Source organism: Vulpes lagopus, chromosome 8 (genome assembly GCF_018345385.1).
Source record: "Vulpes lagopus strain Blue_001 chromosome 8, ASM1834538v1, whole genome shotgun sequence".
In the NCBI taxonomy this organism is placed as follows: Eukaryota; Metazoa; Chordata; class Mammalia; order Carnivora; family Canidae; genus Vulpes; species Vulpes lagopus.
In genome coordinates this window covers 78,349,967-78,371,439 of record NC_054831.1, presented here as the reverse complement: position 1 = coordinate 78,371,439, position 21,473 = coordinate 78,349,967, and the positions used below count along the sequence as shown (strand labels likewise).

General features: G+C 40.7%; 1 long non-coding RNA gene across 1 annotated transcript in view; it reads right to left on the bottom strand.

The window, feature by feature from the left end:
• Nucleotides 1-20,013: 20,013 nt before the first annotated feature.
• LOC121496504 overlaps nucleotides 20,014-21,473 on the bottom strand; it is an 80,887-nt gene continuing 79,427 nt past the window's right edge. The window contains exons 3-4 of the long non-coding RNA XR_005989257.1: nucleotides 20,426-20,478; nucleotides 20,014-20,125 (exon numbers count right to left, since the gene is read on the bottom strand). This is a non-coding gene — a long non-coding RNA (uncharacterized LOC121496504). The remainder of the gene's footprint in view (nucleotides 20,126-20,425; nucleotides 20,479-21,473) is intronic.

Below are 21,473 nucleotides of genomic sequence, written 5' to 3'. Positions count from 1 at the left end.
CTTCCTTCCTGCCTCTTCCCCATCCCTCCCTCTTCCTTCCCCTGACAGTCCCCTTTCCCTCCCCTTCCCTTCAATCTTATGTTCCTTTCTGTCTTTTAATCATTTTCAAAACAATGGGACATATCACATGCCACTTACTATGAAGCTTCCTAATCTTTCACTTAAAACTAAAATATACATCCTTTTCAGTCAATTCTGTCCTTTCGAACAAGTACACTGTCCTAAAGTACAAATGTACTGTCATTTGCTCAACTTGTCACCTATTAATGAACATGTGTCTTTGCTTTGCTCACACTTTCTTTTCTGTTTTTCTTTTTAAAGATTTTATTCAGTTATTTATTTGACAGATTGAGAGAAAGAGGGAGAAAGAAATCACAAATAGGCAGAGTATTAGGCGAAGGGAGAGGGAGAAGCAGACCTCCTGCTGAGCAGGGAGCCCAGCATGGGGCTCTATCCCAGGACCCCAGGATCATGACCTGAGAGGAAGGCAGATGCTTAACCGACTGAGCCACCCAGGTGCCCCTCTTTTCTTTTTTTCTTTATCTTTCTTCTTCCTTTTTCTTTTTTTAAGGGGGGAGGGCTATCACAACGATTTTGTTGCAGTAGGTTCCTTTGTATATATAGCTATATGAGCTAGATCTCCAAATGAGATTTTAATTATTATTTCAAAAACAGGAAAATACTTTTAGAATTCTGGTAGGGGAACAGAACTAGCATCTTTGTATTAGACTATCTCTAGATTCAAGACAATGGTGTGCTCAATGTTAATATGCATATGGTGGCTATTATTTGAGCAGCAGGATATCTACAGTACGATATAATGAGATCCTTCAAGGATTTTACTATGTTATTATCATTATTACTTGCCTCTTGAAACCTAACCTTATCATATTTTTATATTAGGTGTAAATGTGAGGTGGGCAGTGATAAAATCAATTTAGTAATAACTGTAATTATTAATGGTAACTATTATTCATTGTTCATTATAATCACTCATGATTTTATTATTCAGATAAATCTAATATCATGCAGATTTTAGTGCTGTGCATATTATGTGGAGATTAAAAAAAATGAGTCTCTTAAATTCCAGGTGGCGAGGTATCCTGCTTTCTGAATTGTCATTGAACTCTGAGAGACGGTCTGGGTCTGGTCTATTCCATTATGGTGACTTGTCCCAAGCAAGCCTGGAATTGGAAATTGTGTACCTAAGAAGGTCTAGAACACTCAGCCTTATTTGCAAAATATGTCTGGAAAGCTCAGCCTTATTTACAAAATACGCTTAAAGTCAGAGTTTATTTCCTTTTCACTGTGTAAGGATCTGTGAATTCCGAAATGTATATAGTGAATTGGGGTTTCTAAAATCGAATGCTATACTGAAATCACCAGTTATGGGAAAGATGCCCTGAGTATTTTTGTAAAGAAGCTTTGAAACACGGATGCCCATTTATAAAACGATATGTGTTAAGAATTTGGACTGTCTTTCAAATCACATCTCTTAGAGGATTACAATCACCATTGGAAATTTTAAACCTGCTTAAATTAGAAGCCACATCCCTGGTAAGAAGAGAGCATGTCTCTTCCCTGAGAACAGGACTCTTATCTCTTCCTATTTGCCAGGTAAGTAGATGCACAACCTCATCATCAGCCTTCCCTGTAGCCCTGGAACAAGGCTTTCTGGTCTACTGATTTCCTTTCAATGTATGTTCAGGTCAGATGAACTGTGGACTGGGCTATCCTAGCTGAGCTCCTGGCAAGATGAAAGAGCAGAGGTCTCACATAGGCCAACTACTCAGTGAAAATGGAGGCAGGGTCTATCCCTTTGGTCCAGGCTATCTTCTGCTCTGATTCTTATCAGAATTGCAAATGGCTCAGTTGGCACAGTTGAGTGTGTTTAATGATGGGGTGAAATCCTGGAGTTCAAATAGTGCACAGATAAAATTTGTATTTTCATGGGGTTGTGTTACTTGCGATAGGCCCCACATGACAGGATTTGGTAATTGTCAGCATTGTCAAAATGGCGTTTCTTTCTGCTTTTACCGTCACTAGGGCATCTATGCAATTTGTCATACTAGCTATCAAACAGTACATCAGAGCAAGTGGAAAAATCAACAAAAACATATTCACACTCTTTGTGTCCACATCTCTATCATCCATTATTAAATCAATTATTAAAGCTCAGTTTAGAGCAGGTTTCTCTGGGTGGATTAGCTCTTTTATCATCTGGCTACTGTCATCTGGGGCATCTTTAACTCTTTGCTGGTTAAACATTTCTAGCTCCCTTAAGAAAGAATATATATATATATATATATATATATATATATACACACACACACACACATATATATAGAATTATATATATAAGAATTATATATTATATATAAGAATTATATATAATATATATAAGAATATATTATATGTATTTTACTTTACTTATATATAATACATATATATAAGTAAAGTAAAATAGAATAAAATAGGCAAAAATACAATCAGAGTGAAGCTGACATCTGACACAGAAGAAATGTTTGACAATTTGTCTTAAAATAAATAGTATAAATATGCAATATCCACTGGCTTAACCAGCACAAATAAAGTATGAAGGCCGTGTTAAAAATAGTGCTGATTTATTCTCTCTGTAGGCCAGGCAAAATTCCTTCACGGGTAAATTATTGGTATCTATTGAAAAAGCTCTCCTCTCTTAATGCAATTTAGCCCATTCAATAATACTTATTCAACAAAAATTTCTTTAAAGAAGTACCTACCAGAGAAGCAATATTGCACATTACCTTAGAAAATGGGTTGTGAAATCAAATTGTTTGAGTCAAAACTATTTTCTTTCTCCTTTTTTTCCCCACTTGGGTAGACAAGGTACATACACTTCTCATTTTTCTCCTCTGTGAACTGGGGATGGTAAGTACATCTCTCTTCAGGGTCAAGGTGAAGACTGAATATGCTGATACAGGTAGAGTGCCCAGAACAATGCCTCGCACCTAAAGGAAATTCAGTAAATGTTAACCAGCTATTATTGCGGGCCAGAACCGGGGCATTGGTGCTGGCCAGGGTCAAGACAGGATAGACTGTGAATTCTCAATTGTTAAGAAACCTGATTTAGTAGTAAAAGTATGATAAACACACAAATAATAACGAGACAGAATGTGCTCAGTCAGAAAAGAGGAACAAAAGTCTGTGCAAGGGCTATTGTTTAAAGAATGCTGCCTTGCGGGGGGTTGGGTGATGGGGTGACTGGGTGATGGGCACTGAGGGGAGCATTTGGTGTTATACTCTATGTTGGCAGATCGAACTCCAATAAATATTTATAATATATATAATATATAAATATTACATATATATTATGTATACATAAAAGAATGCGGCCATGATCATCTTGCCTTGACACAATGAGAGTTAAGCTTAAAATGTTTATCAGGTGTGGTTTTGAGTAACTGCATGGGAGAGATTGTGCTTTTCAGCAAGTTGGTTGTAAGACTATTTCAGATTTGTGTTTTCTTGAGCTAAAGGAGTTGAAGCAATTAGGAAGTGAGCATTGTGAGTAAATTAAACAGAATCTTCCCACATTCCAAGTGATATAAACTTGGAAAGATGGATCTATGAGCAAAATAGATTCCTTGCTTTTGATAACAGAGAAAGGATAAAAGGTCCATAAAATGGCTAAGCCATTGGTCTTTCTCTGTCCTTCTGCCTAAGAAATGCCCTCTGCCCACCATCCTCTGTCCTCATCATGCCTCTCCCCACTGAGCAGGACAGTTGGCTCAGACAGCCCATAGCTGGGTAAGCCATCAGCCCTCACCTATCAGCATTCATATTTATTTTTGGAAATTGTGTCCATTGAGAGAATATGACACCAAAGTACTCAGGTCAGAGAAATAGGGGGTGGAGCTTCCTGCTTCTTTCTCTGGCCATGGGTCCAAGTTAACAGACTTCTGCTCTGCCTCCTTGCTCCATTTGGTTTATTTTTTGAATTCTAGAATTAAGAAGGAGGAGTGAAATGAGTTGTTCCAAGAGGACCCTGAAATGCCAAGGCCACATTGATATACTGTTCATAGTGGAATCCAGAAATCTCTATGACTCTGGTTGGCAGGTAAAATTCACTGAAATGGATGTAGGAAAAGATGGCATACTGCCTGATATACAGATTGCCTCTTTTTCTTCTTTTTTTTTTTTTAACTTTTTAAAAACTAAGCTCTATACCCAACATGGGGACTTAACTCACCACCCCAAGATCAAGAGTCACATGGTCTATGGACTGAGCCAGCCAGGCACCCCTGATCCAAGTTATAGATCACCTGTCAATAATTAGCCTATATCTCTTCTATGATCCTGATATAATTATGCATCCTTTGATGGAAGGACTTGTTTTCCAATTTCTCTGACTTTATTATTAATGTAGCTTCCAAAAAGCCAAAGGCCCATCTTAAATATGGTAGACCACAGTTAATTGGAGAAAATCAGGAATGACTTCATAAGGAGGTACATGTTGTCCAGTTCTTGAAAATAAAAGCAGGATCTCCCCAGGCAGATATGGGATATGGGCATTGTGAAGTGGATAGAAGAGTATGGGAAAGCCTAGGAGAGTAGCACAAGTCATTGGGACCAGGGGCATGGTGTTCTCAGACTGGACAGTCCCTGTCTCACAGTGGCAAAAGGCCACCAGGTGGGAAAAGGCAGTTCCTGATCAGGAAGGTTCTATGCAGGAAGAAAAAGTCCCTAAAATACCAGAGGGCACACACACAGGCACACACACACACGAGGGCCTCGTAATACAGTTAATTTCTTCATTGGGAATTTGTGACACCTTTCATCAGGAGTGATGGAGGGAACACACCTGGCCCTCCGTTTCTCTCCTCAAGCTGACTCCCCCACTCCTCATCTTCATCCTACTGGACCCATGTGCACAGAGCTAGTGCACATTTAAATGCTCACCTCCCATGTCTGGGCTGATATAATAGCCATAGATACTTTCCAGTTTCTCTGATAACTGTCATTCAGTTGTCTTGTACATACTGAGTTGTGATTTCATCGCAAAGACAAATTTGCCAATGCAATGACATCTTCACTCCCTTCCCCCTTCCCAGATCTTCCCATGAGTTCCCCTCTCATTCAGCTTGCAGATGGCAGACTGTGGGACTGCTTGGCCTCCACATCCTCGTAAACATGTTCCTATAATCAATCTCTCTCTCTGTCTGTCTCTCCACATATATATTGGCTATATTTCTCTGGAGAACCCTTACTAACACACTACTCAAATGTCACTTCCTTTATGAAATAGAAAATTGCTCTCATCCACCCATAGCTCCACTAGTGTCTTCATAGCACTTACCATAACCTGGCCTGGTTTAATTGTTGCTTCTCCCCCCCACCCCAACTCCCCAAGAACATATCCTAAGACAAAGAATTGCAGATTGGTATCATATTTTCTAATCTGAGCATAGGCTCAGGGGCCCTCAGATTAGCTGGACTTACATTTTGTCCCCACTACACACTAGTGTTTGCTGGAGAATGGTGGTCAGAGCACTGGTTTCCATGACCTAAATAAGTTTGGGAAATTCCCCATAGAATAAATGCATCCTGAAGACAGACTACCTTTCTGAGGCAATATGCCTGGCACCGAATGTTATGTCTTGGTACACAGTAAGTGCTGGCTAAATATTTGTTGAATGAACAAATTTAGGAAAACTTTTTATCCTTGCATATATTCCTATTAAAAATCTTGAAAATGTGCTAAAAGAAACTTGCTCTGCTTTGTTTAATCCCACCCTGTTGTTTCTATGAAACCTACTTTGGTAAGCCCTCCTGTAAGATTATCTTCTTGTCTGGCTCCCAAGCATGAAGGGAAACTTTGCTCATTAAAAGGCTATGGTGGAGGAGGAGGTGATCCTAGCACTATTGACAGCAGGTTTTGCTTCCTGTTTTAAAGATGTTGAAAAGCATAGATCAGTGTATGAGGAGGCACTTGGGGATTTTTCCTGGACAGCAAACAGCTCTTACAAAACAACAATTTGATGAGCTCAGTGCAAATGAATCAGAAACATATGGATTCAATTTCCCTTGAAACACACATGGCTTTAACAATTAAACACCACAGCGATTAGTTGGGAAAAGAATACACAACAGGGATTTGATAGAGTCCAAACATTTGAAAACATGTTTGAGGTCTACTCTGAGCCCCAGATGGGGTCATTCCCACAGAACACATGGAGTCCTAGCTGCATTGGCTACAGGACACAACTTCCTTTTCCAATTGCAACCTGCCAGGGACATGAGCAGTGACTCTCCCTGCAGCTCTGTGGAGGAGAAATGACTTTTTTTCTTGAAAGATAATGGATTGGGGTCAAATGATGATTTTTTTTTGTTATACTTTCCCATTTGTTAGACTGATAAGGTATAGGAAGAGGCAAAGTATATGAGGGTGTGTGTGTGTGTGTGTGTGTGTTTTCCATGGTAATGCTCTCCAAGGAATTCAAATCTCTCCAAAGACATTATCTCATTCATTTGTATTATTTGCGCCCAAGAGGCATCTATGATTGCTCCAGTTTCACATAGAGGGAAGGTACGCGAAGTAGGGTGTGGCCAAGATGGCACAGATGGCCCAAGGACCAGCCACACAAGAGCCAACCTCTCCAGCCTGCAGTCTGCGGATTTCTGTCTCCAGCTCCACCTGCCTCTAGATTAATAGGACCATGTACAGCATTACTATATATTAACTTAAAACTGGGTTTCCTAAGGGGAATTCTGGCTTTTTCCAATGAAGCTCTAGCACTGAGCAACTGGTGAGAAGAATGCAATTAATTTTTCCCTCACAAGTGAAATCATTACATAAACTATCTCAGCAACCCCTGGGGCCAGATACAAGACACTGAATTACACGTCCCCAAAGCTGAGCCTTCCATCAACAGCTCGGAGCTGAAATGAAAGCCCAAAAGGCCATATTATGGTATGTCCCCGTCTTCCCTGAATGGGTGTGGTGGCTTCCTAATCAGCGCAGATCGGGGGAAAAAACCTTGGGCACCCCACCCACTTCATTTCAAAAGTATAGCAAATATATACTTTTTACATCAAGAAGGATTTGTCTGCAGGATCTAGTTTTTCAAAGTTTTCTATACTAAATCCGTCTTTCTCAATTGCTTTTTTTTTTTTTACCCTGCAGGATTCCCCAGAGTTTATTTAGGAAAATATTTTAAGGCTTGAGAAAAATTCACAGGTGACACACTAGTAGTTCTAGCTGAGCATGAAACTCATGGGAGGCTTTCATGAAAGCATCCCCCTGACACACACACACACACACACACACACAGACACACACACACATCCCAAGAGGCACTAATGTGCCTGCTTTGAGAAGGAGCCCAGAAACCTGCTGTTTCTCAAAGGCCCCAGGTGATTTCAACAGCAGCAGAGAGCAAGCCCTGACCTGCACCTGCCCCAACCCTGTAGTTTAGAGGGTGAAGCAGCTTTGCCAAACTCACAGCCATTATCTTTTGTCTTCCATAAATTCCTTCATTACAAAAATGTATTTGTCGGGGCACTTGTTTTAAAATATACCTGGGGTCTGTTTTTATCTGATATGTTAAGACATACAGATATGGAAATGACTCTCAGAAAGGAAGAAGTTTATAGTCACAGATCCCTAAACAGAGAAGGCTCAGCACACCACACAGGGACCCTCCCCCCTATACCATCCCTTACGGTTCCTCACCCCCAGGGAAGCACCAGGGTCAGTCAGGAGGCGGAGGGAGTGGGAGGGAGGCATGGGCACCTTTCTTTATTTCACAGGAAGGACTGGACAAGGCTGAGTAAGCAAGCTGAGCAGGTTTAGGATTGGATCATTTGCATAATTTCAACTGGCTCTGGGGTGTAGGTAGGTGCTTGAATTTAGGGCAGAGGAATAGTGTCCCCAGCTGCAGCAGCCTCAGGAAAGGAGGCAGGTGGGGATTTGGACTTGCATTTGGTTGGTTTGCATATCAAAGTCATACTCTTGAGCAAGCCTGTTCTCCTCTAGAAGCTAGCTAGATGAGGGAGGGGCAGTCCCTCCCCGAGTCCACAAGGCCCCAAGATGTCAAAGCATGCTAAAATACAGGAAAATTCTAAAACATGATGAATACAGTATCACATTAGCCATCAGAGTGCTAAATGCAAATCGGGAAGATAAAATAGTGATAAAAGGGTTCCGACTCTGTGTTTCCAGCTTCCACATGGTTTTCAGATTGTCATTTCTCTTTTTATCTTCCTAGAAAATCTGGAAAGTCCATAATAATACCATCATTCCTCGAGCTAGACACCAAGGCTGACAGAGGGAAGGTGACACCATTTCCTTGCAGCGGAGATAGGATTGGAAACCAGGTCTTTTGCCTCCTGGCCCCCAGCCCCGCAGAGCCGGGCCAGCGCGGGAGCCTTGGTCCTCCTCTAGGAGCTGCTGTGCCCAGACGCACAGGGGTTGGCCTCCCACGCTGCCAGGTGCAGCCAGCCTGTGCTGGGATCTGCCAGCAAACAGCAGCGAGCGCTCTGCTCTTCGGAGCAGGACAACATCCTGTCAGTGTTATGGGTTGGATGCGTGTTTTTTCTCGAAGAACATAATTAGAAAGGTGGCCCATATATCACAGATAAAATACTGATGGGCCAGCCACGGAGAATGTTGTAGGTTTCGACAGACAAGACGGGGTGCCTCCGCAAGCAAATGGGCATGGTGTCATGTCATCGACAATGACGTATGTGCTCTTGGATGGGGAGAAATGTATCTGCAGCCCTGGGTCCTTCCTTACAGTCCTTCTGCAGCTATAAGGACATCAAACAAACATTTAGACAGAGGGCCCTTTAACCAGCTTCTCGGAGGCAGTGAATCAACTCAGAAAGTAATTCAACCCGCACTCTCAAGGTGCAAGGGAAGGGAAGAAAAACTCTGTCTTTAGATTTCATCCTCCCTACAGACCCATTCGTCAGCCTCCTCAGAGAGTCTGCATCAATCCCGTCTGGACCACTCACTGAAGAATGCCCAGCAGGGATGGGGGCTAGCTGGCAGGTGTCTCCACTCTCTGGGCTACTTCTGTCCTTGAGGCAGTGGGCAGGTGACTGTAGGGGTGTGATGGGCAGTCAGCATCGGGCTCCTATGGCTCCTGAACCTCTCAGGGGCCCCCAGCACTTCCTCTATGGACTACTTTCCCATTAGCTGCTAGCACCGGTTAAATAACTGGTTTTCATGAGTTGGATTCCATGGGATTCATTTGGGGTCTTTACAAATGAATAACACATACACATGGGAACTTTGCTCAGTACATCAGTACAATAAATTGGAAACATGCAGATTACCGGTATATCCAGATGCACAAAACTCAGTGGTTTGGGTTGGCTGCATGCTTGATTCCACAGATGAGGGTTCCTCAGGGGTGGAAAAGGAGTCTGCTAGGACCAGGACCTGGTTCCCCATCTCCACACGAGCATTCTCTCCCTGATGCACCACAAGGATGCATGTGGCTTGTGTATGTGTGTTTCACCAACTGAAGATTCTTAGACGTTGTGTGTTTTGTGGGGTTTGCTGATTTTAGTCCAAAATCAAATTCCCTTTCATGGTGGGAAGCTAGTCATGGAAGTAGCTAAGTGATACCACGTATTTTATCATGAACCAGTATTACCCGCAGAAGAGACTCATTTGGATTTGCTTACAGCTTCCTTTCTGTCAATGAAAGTCTTAACCTGCAGCATCCTGCCATAGAGACCAGAGCTGCATGTTGAACAAGCACAGAACAATTTCACGGATGGGCATGAGGCCTTCCCTATTTCTGCTCACATCCATTGATTATGCAGACACTTGGTGGCACACCATCTCTCTTACAGTGGGATGACGGGCTCTCCCTTTAGGATAGCCACCAATGGAGGCAATGCAAAATGCTGAGTTCTCTTTCTCGTGAATACATTTCTAATCAAACAGAACAGGAGGTTGACACACTCAGCCCGGATAGGTCCATAAACTTGAAGGGATTTGTTGAATAGCAGGTCAGTAAGGAGCACTGCCCAACTTTCTCTGTGGACAGGGGGCAGTGTTTTCACCTTCCGGCCTCCCGGCTCCTTGTGGTGTGGCCCACTCTACCCCAGGCCTCTGCTCCACCTTCTATGTTCACAATGATGCCAGATTGTGCATTTCTTTGTTATTTTTTATGTTTTTTATTTTATTTTTTTAAAGATTTTATTTATTTATTCATGAGAGATACTGAGAGAGAGGCAGAGACACAGGCAGAGGGAGAAGCATGCTTCCCACATGAAGCCCAATGAGGGACTCGATCCCAGAGCCCCGGGATCACGCCCTGAGCCAAAGACAGACAGTCAACTGCTGAAGATTGTGCATTTCTTTGGATATAGTCTGCTCTCTGTCCTCCCCTCATGCACACATCAGAAAATACATAAGGCTTGTTATTAATGCAGTGAGCAATCTTTGATTGACAACTGCACACTTTTCATGTATAAATGGAAAGGAACATCCATTATTTCCTCTATCACTGGTCCCTTTCGGCCTCCCTGGGGGAAAAAATCATTCCTACCCGCCATTGAATGGTGTTTCAAGGTCATACTTTCCAGAAGACATTCACAGGTCATAGAACAGGGGATATAATCTGTGTTAATTTTCCTAGAACCATTATAGCTAAATAAAGAAGAAAAACACATGGAATCCTCGCACCGTGTTGGTGGGAATGCAAAATGGTACAGCCACATTCCTCAAAACATTAAAAATAATATTACCCTATGATCCAGCAATCCCACTTCTAGGTATTCATCCAAATAGTTGAAATCAAGATCTCAAAGAGATATGAGCACTCCTGTGTACATTGCAGCACTGCTCACCAGCACTGTGGAAAGATCCTGCTTGTCCATCAATAAACGAATGGATAAAGAAAATGTGGCATATAATACGTGAGACCTTCAAAGAGAAGGAAATTCTATAATATGCTACAACATGGATGGACTTTGAGGATATCATGGTAAGTGAAATAAGCCAGTCACAGAAAGTCATACACTACATGACTCCACTTAAATGAAGTATCTAAAATAGTCAAATTCACAGAACTACAGAGTGAACTGGTGGTAGCCAGGGTCTGGGAGGAGGGGGACATAAGAAACTACCATCAAGGAAAATGAAGTGAAACAAGATAAATAAGCTCTAGGGATCAGCTGCACAAGCTGGTACCTGTAGTCAACACTCATGTACAGGTAAACAGGTGTTAAAGGGGCAAACACCATCTCAAGTGTTCTTTTCAAAATAAAATAAAACAAGGAAAACATGAACTCTAAATTGCCCTTAATCTTTTATCCACTCACTTCTGCTGACTCGAGGCCACTACCCCTCTTCTGTATTCTCACAAAGCCCTGTTTCCCTGCCGTCATTAAATACCTAAGAGCATGATGGTTCTCAGATGGGCACAAAGGCTTAGACACAATATTCTCCCAGCTTCGTGAACAGAGTTAAACACTTGGATTTTACTTGCCTTAGATTCTCTCCATGGGAAGAGTCTGCCCCAAGGCAGCCTTGCTGAGGCAGCTAAAGAACTGGAAGTCTCTGTGAGGAGACAGCCAAGATCCAAAGGGAGATCTTCGGCTTCCGTGGCTACATGGCCATTACCCAATAATCAGACACACATTTCCTATTTCTCAAAACACTTTGTGATGTGTGTGCCATTGCATTTTCACATCCTGTTTATAGAACATGATATTTATCTATTAGCATTTCTCTCTCAGTGTGTTGTAAAATGGCAGGCTCTTGCTAACTTCATATAAACATTTCAGGGACCTTTGAGACAGTTACTAAGTCATTTAAAGCAGCTATGGTCTTCATAAAAGCTTTATTAAGAGCATCCACTATGACGTTATTGGACCTAGAGTTTATTGCACATGAAAGACCTTTAATTTGGTGACATATGTAAGCCTTAAATATCATTGATTTATACTTCGTCATCATTTTCCAGTGATATTGCCAAAACGTAAGTTTATCCAAAGCTATTTGTAATTTTAACAGGCACTGGGGGAATTATGAGCAAAGTGTTGTGATACAAACCTTTGTACATAAGACAGCATTGCCCACGGGTCCCGTGGCCACCTTCTAATATGGGAATCCACGCACACAACAGTGTCTCTCCTCACCTTCCCAACTGCCTCCTCAGAACTTACCCCTTCCTTTAAGGAAGCAGAGTTTCCCTGTCCAAACCTCAGGCGCTCTACATAAGTATCAAGACTGAGGCTTATTTGTGAACATCTTGCCCTTTCTTCTTTTAATATTATAAGCTAACAATGTTAGGCTTTGCCACATTTTAGCCTTACTCTTTCATTCATTCAGCAAATAATCATTGAGTACTTCCTCTATGCCAGACGCTGAATTTGGCTCCAAGGATACTATGCTGAACAGTCTAGAACTAATTTGGTTTTTTTTTATAAATTTATTTTTTATTGGTGTTCAATTTGCTGACATATAGAATAACACCAGTGCTCATCCCGTCAAGTGCCCACCTTAGTGCCCGTCACCCAGTCACTCCCACCCCCCGCCCACCTTCCCTTCCACCACCCCTAGTTCGTTTCCCAGACTTAGGAGTCTTTCATTCTAGAACTCATTTGTGAACTGCCCTCAGCAACACTGGGCTTTGAAAAGGAATTTATTACAATACCAGCAGAATTCATCATACTATACACCATTACAGCAGAGCTTAATAATTATTAATGAAATATGAGCATTTCTATGTTATTCATGTTTTGTTAGTACATTATAAACACAATTAGTAATATCATCTCTCCTGGATAAAATACTTGTAGAAGTCCAGTGGCTGAACTGCTGAAAAGACACATAGATGCCTATAAGTAAATAGACATCTTTTGGAAGATGCCAGAAAATTGTATCAAATGTCTGTCCCTAAAAGTTGCTGGTAGCTTTTCAAAAGATTTACATTTCTTTTCAGCAAATTGCTTTCTTTTGACTAGGGAAAAAGCTCATATTTGATTCAGATGAATAATACCCAACTCATAGCAGGGCCCAGTTTTGACTTCGATTTCTTATGGGTTGTTGTTCCATTTTGATTACAGCTTGTTGACTGGTCATACCTAGAGCACTTACATGATTTGTTCTCAAGCCCAGTTATTCTTCTTTTTCTTCTGTATTCCCTATTCTTCATCAGCATGGTATCTCCCATCGGTCTTGTAACCCGTGATCTTTGCTCGAATATTTTGTGAGTGTCTCTTCTATAATTTCTCAGGATTCTTGCACCAGCTGTTTTTCGCACATCTGAAATCTTGGTTAAGTAAGTAAATGTACAGAGACCTGTAGGCATCCTGTAAATAATCACTAGGAACCAGTCATCTGTTCATTTCAGCAATTTGCAATAAACATGGTGTAATTTTCATAGACTCTCTGGATGTTTGCTCTCATTGCACACGTGAAATTACATAGTCACATGAAAATTATACCTAGCTCGACCTGAGGGAAACATATATCACTGTTTTATAGGGAAAGATATTAGTAAGCCCATAATCATGTCCAAGGAAGTAGTATATAGACTATTAACAAGATTAGCATTTTCTGGTAAATGCATCATTTCTGGAATTGCAGAATATATTAGTTAAATGAAGTATTCTTTGCTCAAGATACAAAGAGAAGGAGAAAAAGAAGCCTGGTGAGGTAGAGAGGGGTAGGCTTTGGAGGCAGATGGATGTGGATTTAAATTTGTGCTGTTTCTTCCTAGTATTAACATTTGACACACTCAGCTTCAACTTCTTTATCTGTAAAATGAGAGTAACAATAAAACAAATATCTAAGGACACCACACAAGTGCTGGTTTCTATTCTTTTTTCTTCCTCTGAAAGAGGAAAATAAACCCCAACATGAGTGTAAACTATGTACCACCCGACATCAGAAGACAGGAAAAATTTCAAGTACCAAATTTGAGATTTATGTATTGGGGCGGGGGCAGCGGGATGGAGATTATTAAATTTTCTTGTTCGGAGGAAACGTAATTAACATGATCTGTTTGGCTTTCTTTTTTCATGCCAAATTCACTTTCTAGTCCTAAAATAATGTCGTGCAAATCACTGGCAAGTTGTTTCATGTTCCTGCTTAATAAAAAGAAAAAAAATCTTTTTCTTATACTTAAATGTCTATTTAGTTCCATTTGGGTCATTTTCTTTGAACCAAATGCAAATGAGTAAGGATTGCAGCCATTTTATAATCTTCCTTTAATCAAATCACTACAAAGCATCAGCCCACTGGGCGATGGGTGACATAAATCGTATTAACTCAATTCTGTGTTTCATTAAAGGATTTAGTATTTTTATGAACCAGAATATCTGGGTCAATGCCATGGAAACTTCGATCAAATTGCACATCTTATGGATTCAATGATCTGGAGATCATTGGACAGGATGAAGATGAAGTGTCAGCTTCCCTATCACTCTGGTCTCATTAATACATAGTTACTTTTCAAGAATCCAGTAGTGTGGGAGGGGCAGTTGGGTCCTGGGCCCAGAATGCTAAGGATAATCTCTGCATTCCTTTTTCTCTACACAGTTGAAATACTTCTATGATTTCTATGATTTCTCTATTTGCCTGTTTTCACAATAAACCAAAAAAGACAAAGTTGGCAGTAAAAAAAAAAATCAGCTGAACAGTATTGCCTAAATAATTTTTTAATTTTTTTATTCCTATTAGATTTATAAACTATGACAAGCCACACCTGGAAACTTTTCTATATATCCACACTTCAGGCACTTCTATGTAATATCTAAATATTTATATTTCCTTTTTAAATGGGAGACCCAAGAATGTTCCTGTAATATTCATGAGAACACAGAAATGGTTATGAGAAGAATCTCTGCCTCCCAAAGAGGGAAAATGACCAAGCTGGGAGAAAGAATCGGGAGTGTAGTTTCCAAAGGTTTCAAACATCTAGGTGATTATCATCCTAGACACAAGACTTTTCCCTGGATTTGCTGTTTATAAATAACAGGCCCTGGGACTCATTTCAGGTGGTTGTTTTCATTATTTCTTGCTATTGGTAGTTTGGAAACAATGGATATTTTTCCTTTGTCAGTCTCCACTCTTGGCTTTCTCATAAAATGTATTCCATTATACACCATGGAGCTCTAGAATAAGAAATTCTAGGTCACTTAGAGATCAGTTAGGTCAACTCTCCACTCTAAAGTGGGAAAATGGAAGCTCTAAATGGTGAGAAGACTCACCCAGGGTCCCAGGGCAAAGTGGGATGTAAAGTTTGAGGAGAGATCAGGTTAGCAGACACATTCAGCCCCTTTGTGATCCTTCTTAACTTTTTGGCATTATTTTTTTAAAGATTTTATTTATTTATTCATGAGAGACACAGAGAGAGGCAGAGACACAGGCAGAGGGAGAAGCAGGCTCCCTGCGGGGAACCTGATGAAAGATTCAATTCCTGGAGCCAGGATCAGACCTGAGCCGAAGGCAGATGCTCAACTGTTGAGCTACCCAGGTGTCCCAACTTTTTGGCATTATTAATGCAAATATATTTTTACATGTTAAGTTAAAAATATGAATAGGCCCAATTTTTGCTTGCTTTGTGTTGGCTCTACTTAATTTCTCCAAACCTTCAACATTTTATTTTTTATATGTCATTTTCTTCTGGATATCAATGTTTTAATTGAAATTCTTATATACAACCATTTTCCCCTCTTCCCTCCTCTTTCATTACCTGCCAAAGCCAAAATACTATTGGGGGCTGTGTCAGATGTCTTCCCGCCAGGTCAGAAAAATAAATGTATTTTGCTCCTTTGGATTAACTTTAAAGCTAATTTTATATATAAATATATAATTTGGCCTTAAATATATGTATCCAACAATGCTAATGGTTGAGTACAGGGATAATCATGGTTTGCACAATTCCTCAGCTGAGTTGTACTTCATAGCCCCGTCATGTATAACCCAATATGTGTATTTAATGAAGCAATTCAATTCCTAGCTGGTGCTCAAGTCAGTGATTGGCATTTGTGAGTCCAAATACTCAACATTAATTCTGCAACTTATTGCTCTCCAGCTTAGGGAAAGTCATTTAGGAATTCCAAGCTTTCATTTGCTCAATGACAAAATAATAACGGTAACAGTAATAACCTCCTTGCCTGTCTCCCAAGGTTTCCGTGACATTACTTGGGCTTCCCATGTCTTTATGGAGAGACACCCCATCCTATGATAGACATCCCATCCACCTCTATTGTTCCCACTGCCAAAATGCACCAATTAACTATGAAACAAGAAAAAGACCCTTGGGCTCTATTCAAGTCACATTCAGGTTTGAATGAAAACATTTTTGCCATTTTGGTATATTTCCATTTTGAAGCAAACTATGAACCTTAGAAGAGAAAGGTGACAAGGTGTCAATGGTGCTTTTTATTCTGTATTTCAGATGTAATGGGATCATAATTGTTAGGGTAGCAGAACCTCCTCTGAAGGAGACAGTTACTTGGCTCTCGCCCCATCGTGGCAGACTTACCATCATATTGGCTCGACCACAAATGATAAAGAATGAGCCGGAGGAAGAAAAATCTGACCTGAAAAGCTAATCAACCTAGAAATGCAGAAGCTAAAAGGCCTCGGGGAGGGATTAATGCCGCAGCCAAACCTCTTCTTAATTTTGTTAATCAGACATTTGTCAGCACAGGGCACTTTTTGCAAGTGTTGAAAAAAAAAATCAGAGCTTGTGAAGAGGGCCTGGGACACATCTTATTACTTTCATTATCACTGGGGAGCATTTCTCAAGTTGACTTCCTAAAAGGCATTTGGGCTTCTGTCTCTTGTATGAAGATAATTATTTCTGTCATGATGAATAATTTAACCACCATTCCCAACTCCCACCTGCAGACCACTCATAGCTTTCAATAAAAAGAGATACACTGCTCTATAACATAACAGCTTCTCTATTTTATGGACCTGGCAGAAATTGTAATGAAAGCAAAAATGTTCCCAAACCTTCCAGCCCCAAATTATTATTGGTTGGTATCACTTGCTTTTTCCAACATAGGCTCATAGAACATTGGCACTGAACGATTCCTTAGATGACTATAAAAGAGGAAAAACAAAAAGAAGCTTAGAATAATTCAGCGCTGTGATCAGGGTACACAGCTACCATGCGGAGTGGACTGTTAGATCTTGGTTTATGTCCTCAGAAAACAATTTACTTGGCTCTTAGTCCCTCGAAGTCCAATGCAAATGTCACAGTGAAGCAAGGCTCCTGGCTTGGAGTTATCACACACTGACTTGGTCACCTCAAGCATTTCAGGGTTTGTTTCTTCATCTGTAAAATAAATCTGATAACTTAAAACACTTTTATTTTGGAACAATCTCAAACTTAGAAACAAGGTGTCAATCCAATACAAAGAACTTTTCTTTTCCCTGGGCCATTTGAGAGAAAGTTGTCACCATGGTGTCAAGTAGGGTTGGTACTCCATCAACCCAACACTTTAGTGTGTATTTCCCACAAACAAGGGCAAAATCTGCAATACAGCCACCTCAATCGGATGCCTTCAGCTTCACCTGTTTTTTCAAAAACATCATTTTGAGCACCAGGATCCAGTTCTAAGTCACACGTTCCTTTCCGTTGTCATGTCATTCATTTCCTTCAATCTGGAACAGTTTCAAAGGCCTTTTTTGATTTTCAGGACCTGGACACCTTTGATTATTATAGGCCACTCATTTTACAGAGCAGCCCCTAGTTTGGGTTTCTCTCATGTTTCTTCATGATTAGATTCAGGTCTGTGACAGCATTGTTACAAAAGTGGTGCTGTGCCCTTCCAACTGTATCTTATGGGAGTGTACTACTTTGATGGTCCCATTATGGATGTTGTTAACTTCAGTCACCATGGCTAGGATGGTTTCTCCTCTTTGATGGCATGTTCCCTTCATAACTATTAGGGATTTTGTGGAGAAATAGTTTGGAGACTATGTAAATATCCTCCTCTTATAAAACTTCTAATTTTTTCATCTATTCATATGGATATGAATTCAAAGCTTCCTATTTTATTCAATGGGGTATAATACTTTAAAATCATTCTTGATTTTGATATTCTAATTGTTCCTGATTTAACCAGGTAGGAGCCCTATCAAGCTACATGCTTTTTTCCTTTGATGTGTGAAGTAATCATTCTGTGATTACTTCATTACTTTTTGGTGCGACAAGATATTCCAGACTCATCTTGGCCTTTCCCACTTCTGAATCTGAGTCTGCTGTTTCTCTAAGGAACCCTAGACCCTGTTAGTAGTTAATGGTATTTAGAAACACTATATGGACACTGGGTAGGCTCATTGCACATTCCCACAGGTACATCTATGTTTATTTCTATAGCTATTTCTAGACAGTATATTGAAAATCATATGCTCACACCAAGACCTACAAATTTAATCTATATCACAGGGGAAAATATAGTTTTTAAAATGTTTTTGTCTATATTTTCAACTCCCTTCTCTGGTAAGGAGAAAGCTGGTTTCCACTATCAGTAATATACTTATTTATTTGACCAAAACCCCAGCACATTAACATGTCTCCTATGCTTCTGGTCCACCTTATACAGATGCCTCCCTCACCCTATGTGAGCCCACAGAAGCTCCCTGGGCCCTCCTCCCTCTTGGTTTACTGCCCCAGTCAACACCAGCTCTGATACTTGCAGACATCATCTGTATTCTGCTCATGTGTCAACCCTTCATGTGGACTATACTTCTGTGTGGACGCCACCATCATCCCACTTGAGTTTCAACCCTTAGATCAGGGCCACCACACATCTCTGTACCCCACACAGATTCCTTGCTCTGCCAACATGAAGGTTTTTGGACAGATTTTGCCTAATACCTTTTTAGTCTTGACTCCCTTCTAGGATGGCTATAAGTATTTGATGAAACACAGAGTTTCATCAATGGACACTTTATAAACCATGAAAAGTTTAATGTCCTGGCTGGAGAACGCCCTTCAAGTTCTCAAGCTTGTCAGGCACATGTGGCTCTCTTGAAATGGGACCATCAGTGCACACCCTTCATAGATCGCCTCAGGGCTCTCCTCTTCACTCCTCTACCTACCAGCTCTGGAAATAACTCAGATTTGTGCTTACGGCTGCTCTCCCAGCCTCAGTATTGGCCTGGGTCCACTCTTATACCAAACTCCCTACTCTACTATGCTCATCCTTTTCACACCGTCCTTCAAGACAATCCCCATAAGACTTCCATGGGCTTTTTTTTTTTTTTTTTTTTGTGGAAGAGATTAGGACAAAACCAAGTGTAAGATGCTGACAATGACATTCAATGTATTCTTCCCCATCCATTAATTAAGATAAAACTGTTTTTTCCAACAAAAACTCAAGGTGTAGAGTAGATCACAGAAAATAGAATGTTTATTTCTGTGAATTCCAAAATGGCACCAGTGGTAGGTGGGCAGCTTGTCATTGATATTAGAACTGCTGTAACCAAACACTATAAACTGGGTGACTTAAACAGGAGAAGTTTATTGTCTTGTTGTTAAGGAGTCTAGAAGCCCAAATATATCAGTAAAGTTGGCTCCTTCTGAGGGCTGCAAGGAAGGATCTGTCCCAGGCTTTTTCTCCTAGGCTTGTAGATGGCCGTTTTCTCCCTGTGTTCTTCCTCGGTGCCTGTGTCCAATTTCCTCTTTTCATAAGGACATCAGTCATATGAGGTTAGGGCCAATTCTAATGACCTCACTTAAACTTGACTGCCTATGTAAAGACTTTATCTCCAAATAAGGTCACATTCTGAGAAATTAGGGGTTATAATTTCAACAAATGCATTTGGGGGAACACAATTCAGCCACTAACAGTGGCTCTTCTCTAAGTATTGATCTAGGTACTTGGGCTTCTTTAATCTTTTTAAGATTTTATTTATTTATTCAAGAGAAAGAGAAAGTGAGAGAGAGCATGAGCAGAGGGGAGGGGCAGAGGGAGAAGCAGGCTCACCACTGAGCAGGAAACCCAATACAGGGCTCAATCTCAGGACCCCAGGATCATAATCTGAGCTGAAGGCAGACGTTTAACCAACTGAGTCACCCAAGCATCCCTGAGCTTCTTCAATCTTGTGACTAGGTTGTCTTCAGTAAGACTTCCAATGAGTAGTTGAGTCAAGCTGGTGAAAGGAAAAAGTGTAGAGAATATCAAACATTGGCAGGGTTTATGGGCCCAGCCCAGAAACAGAGCACATCTTTTGCTTTCTATTGGCCAGAACTTAGTTACAGAGCAGAGAAATGGGTAGTGTGGACTGAATGTATGTCCAAAAAGAAGAAGAATTGGTTCTGGTCATCAGTTAGGTCGTGTCCTCCATCTCTTTCTCTATTCAGTACTACCCAAGAAAGACAATATAATCAGGAGGATAAAGATTAGAATGTTGGCTGTGAGATCTTCAAAGAGAAGAAAAAATAAGACTTACCATGTCTCTGCACTTCTAGGACACTCTTAATGTCTTCATGATCAATGTATGCCCTGTTGAAAAAAGATATTGAAGAAAAGAAAGGTCAGTGGTGGTCCAATATTGACTGCACATTTTAGCACTTCAGGGATGCTGCTCTGGGGTGAAAACCCATGTCCTGTTCCCACCCCGGTGTTGTTACTGCTCCCTTTTGTTTGTCTGAATAGATTGTGCGGACCTGGATAAGAAACTCTAGCATTCTCCTGAGAGGTCATACTTCTTTCCCTGGGGCTCCTGTTATCTTTATTTTATAATATTAATGATAACTGTAACCACCAGCTGGGTAGTGTTAAAAAGAACATTATCTTACAAAACTGAAATTCACTGCTGGGAATTTCTTCTAAACACCGTTATGCATAACAATATTTTTAATGGGGTGATTCCTACCAACTGGCTCACAAAACTCTTGTCATTTTTTAAAGCAGAATTAAATAATACCAGGCAGCAGAGTGTGTAAGGCATAAATTACAGATGGCAGGAGGGCAAAGACATTGTGTGGTGAATAAATTAAAGTCCTCAATTATGAGGCTAGTGAGAGAGGTATGAGGAAAGAAAGCTGAGGCCACTAGAGAGAAATGTTTTCATATGACATTGAAATTGGGCTGCCCATCCAAGAAACACTAAGACCTAAGGACTGAGTACACCTCAAAAGATCTTTACTACAGAAGAGAAGGATTTTTCTTGGGTACAGCACATTACCATAAAAATGTAAGCTTTAAATGTTTTTTCCCCACTAGATTATAAAGTCCTAAAAGGGCAGGTGTGGGTCTGGTCATGTTTATACAATGAACGAAACTTGGAACTCATTATATATCTTATAGGTGGTGATGAAACATACACAAGGACACACCTTGCCCTGAGAAAGCCTGTGCTTGTCTCCACTGCAACTTCAAATTAAAATGAGGTCCTTCTTAAAGCCTAGAGATTAGATGGACAAGGGAAAAATCCTTGATTTCTCTGTAGTCCTTGCCTTTGTGGGGATTTAAGTATTGCTACTTCAGCCTCAGAA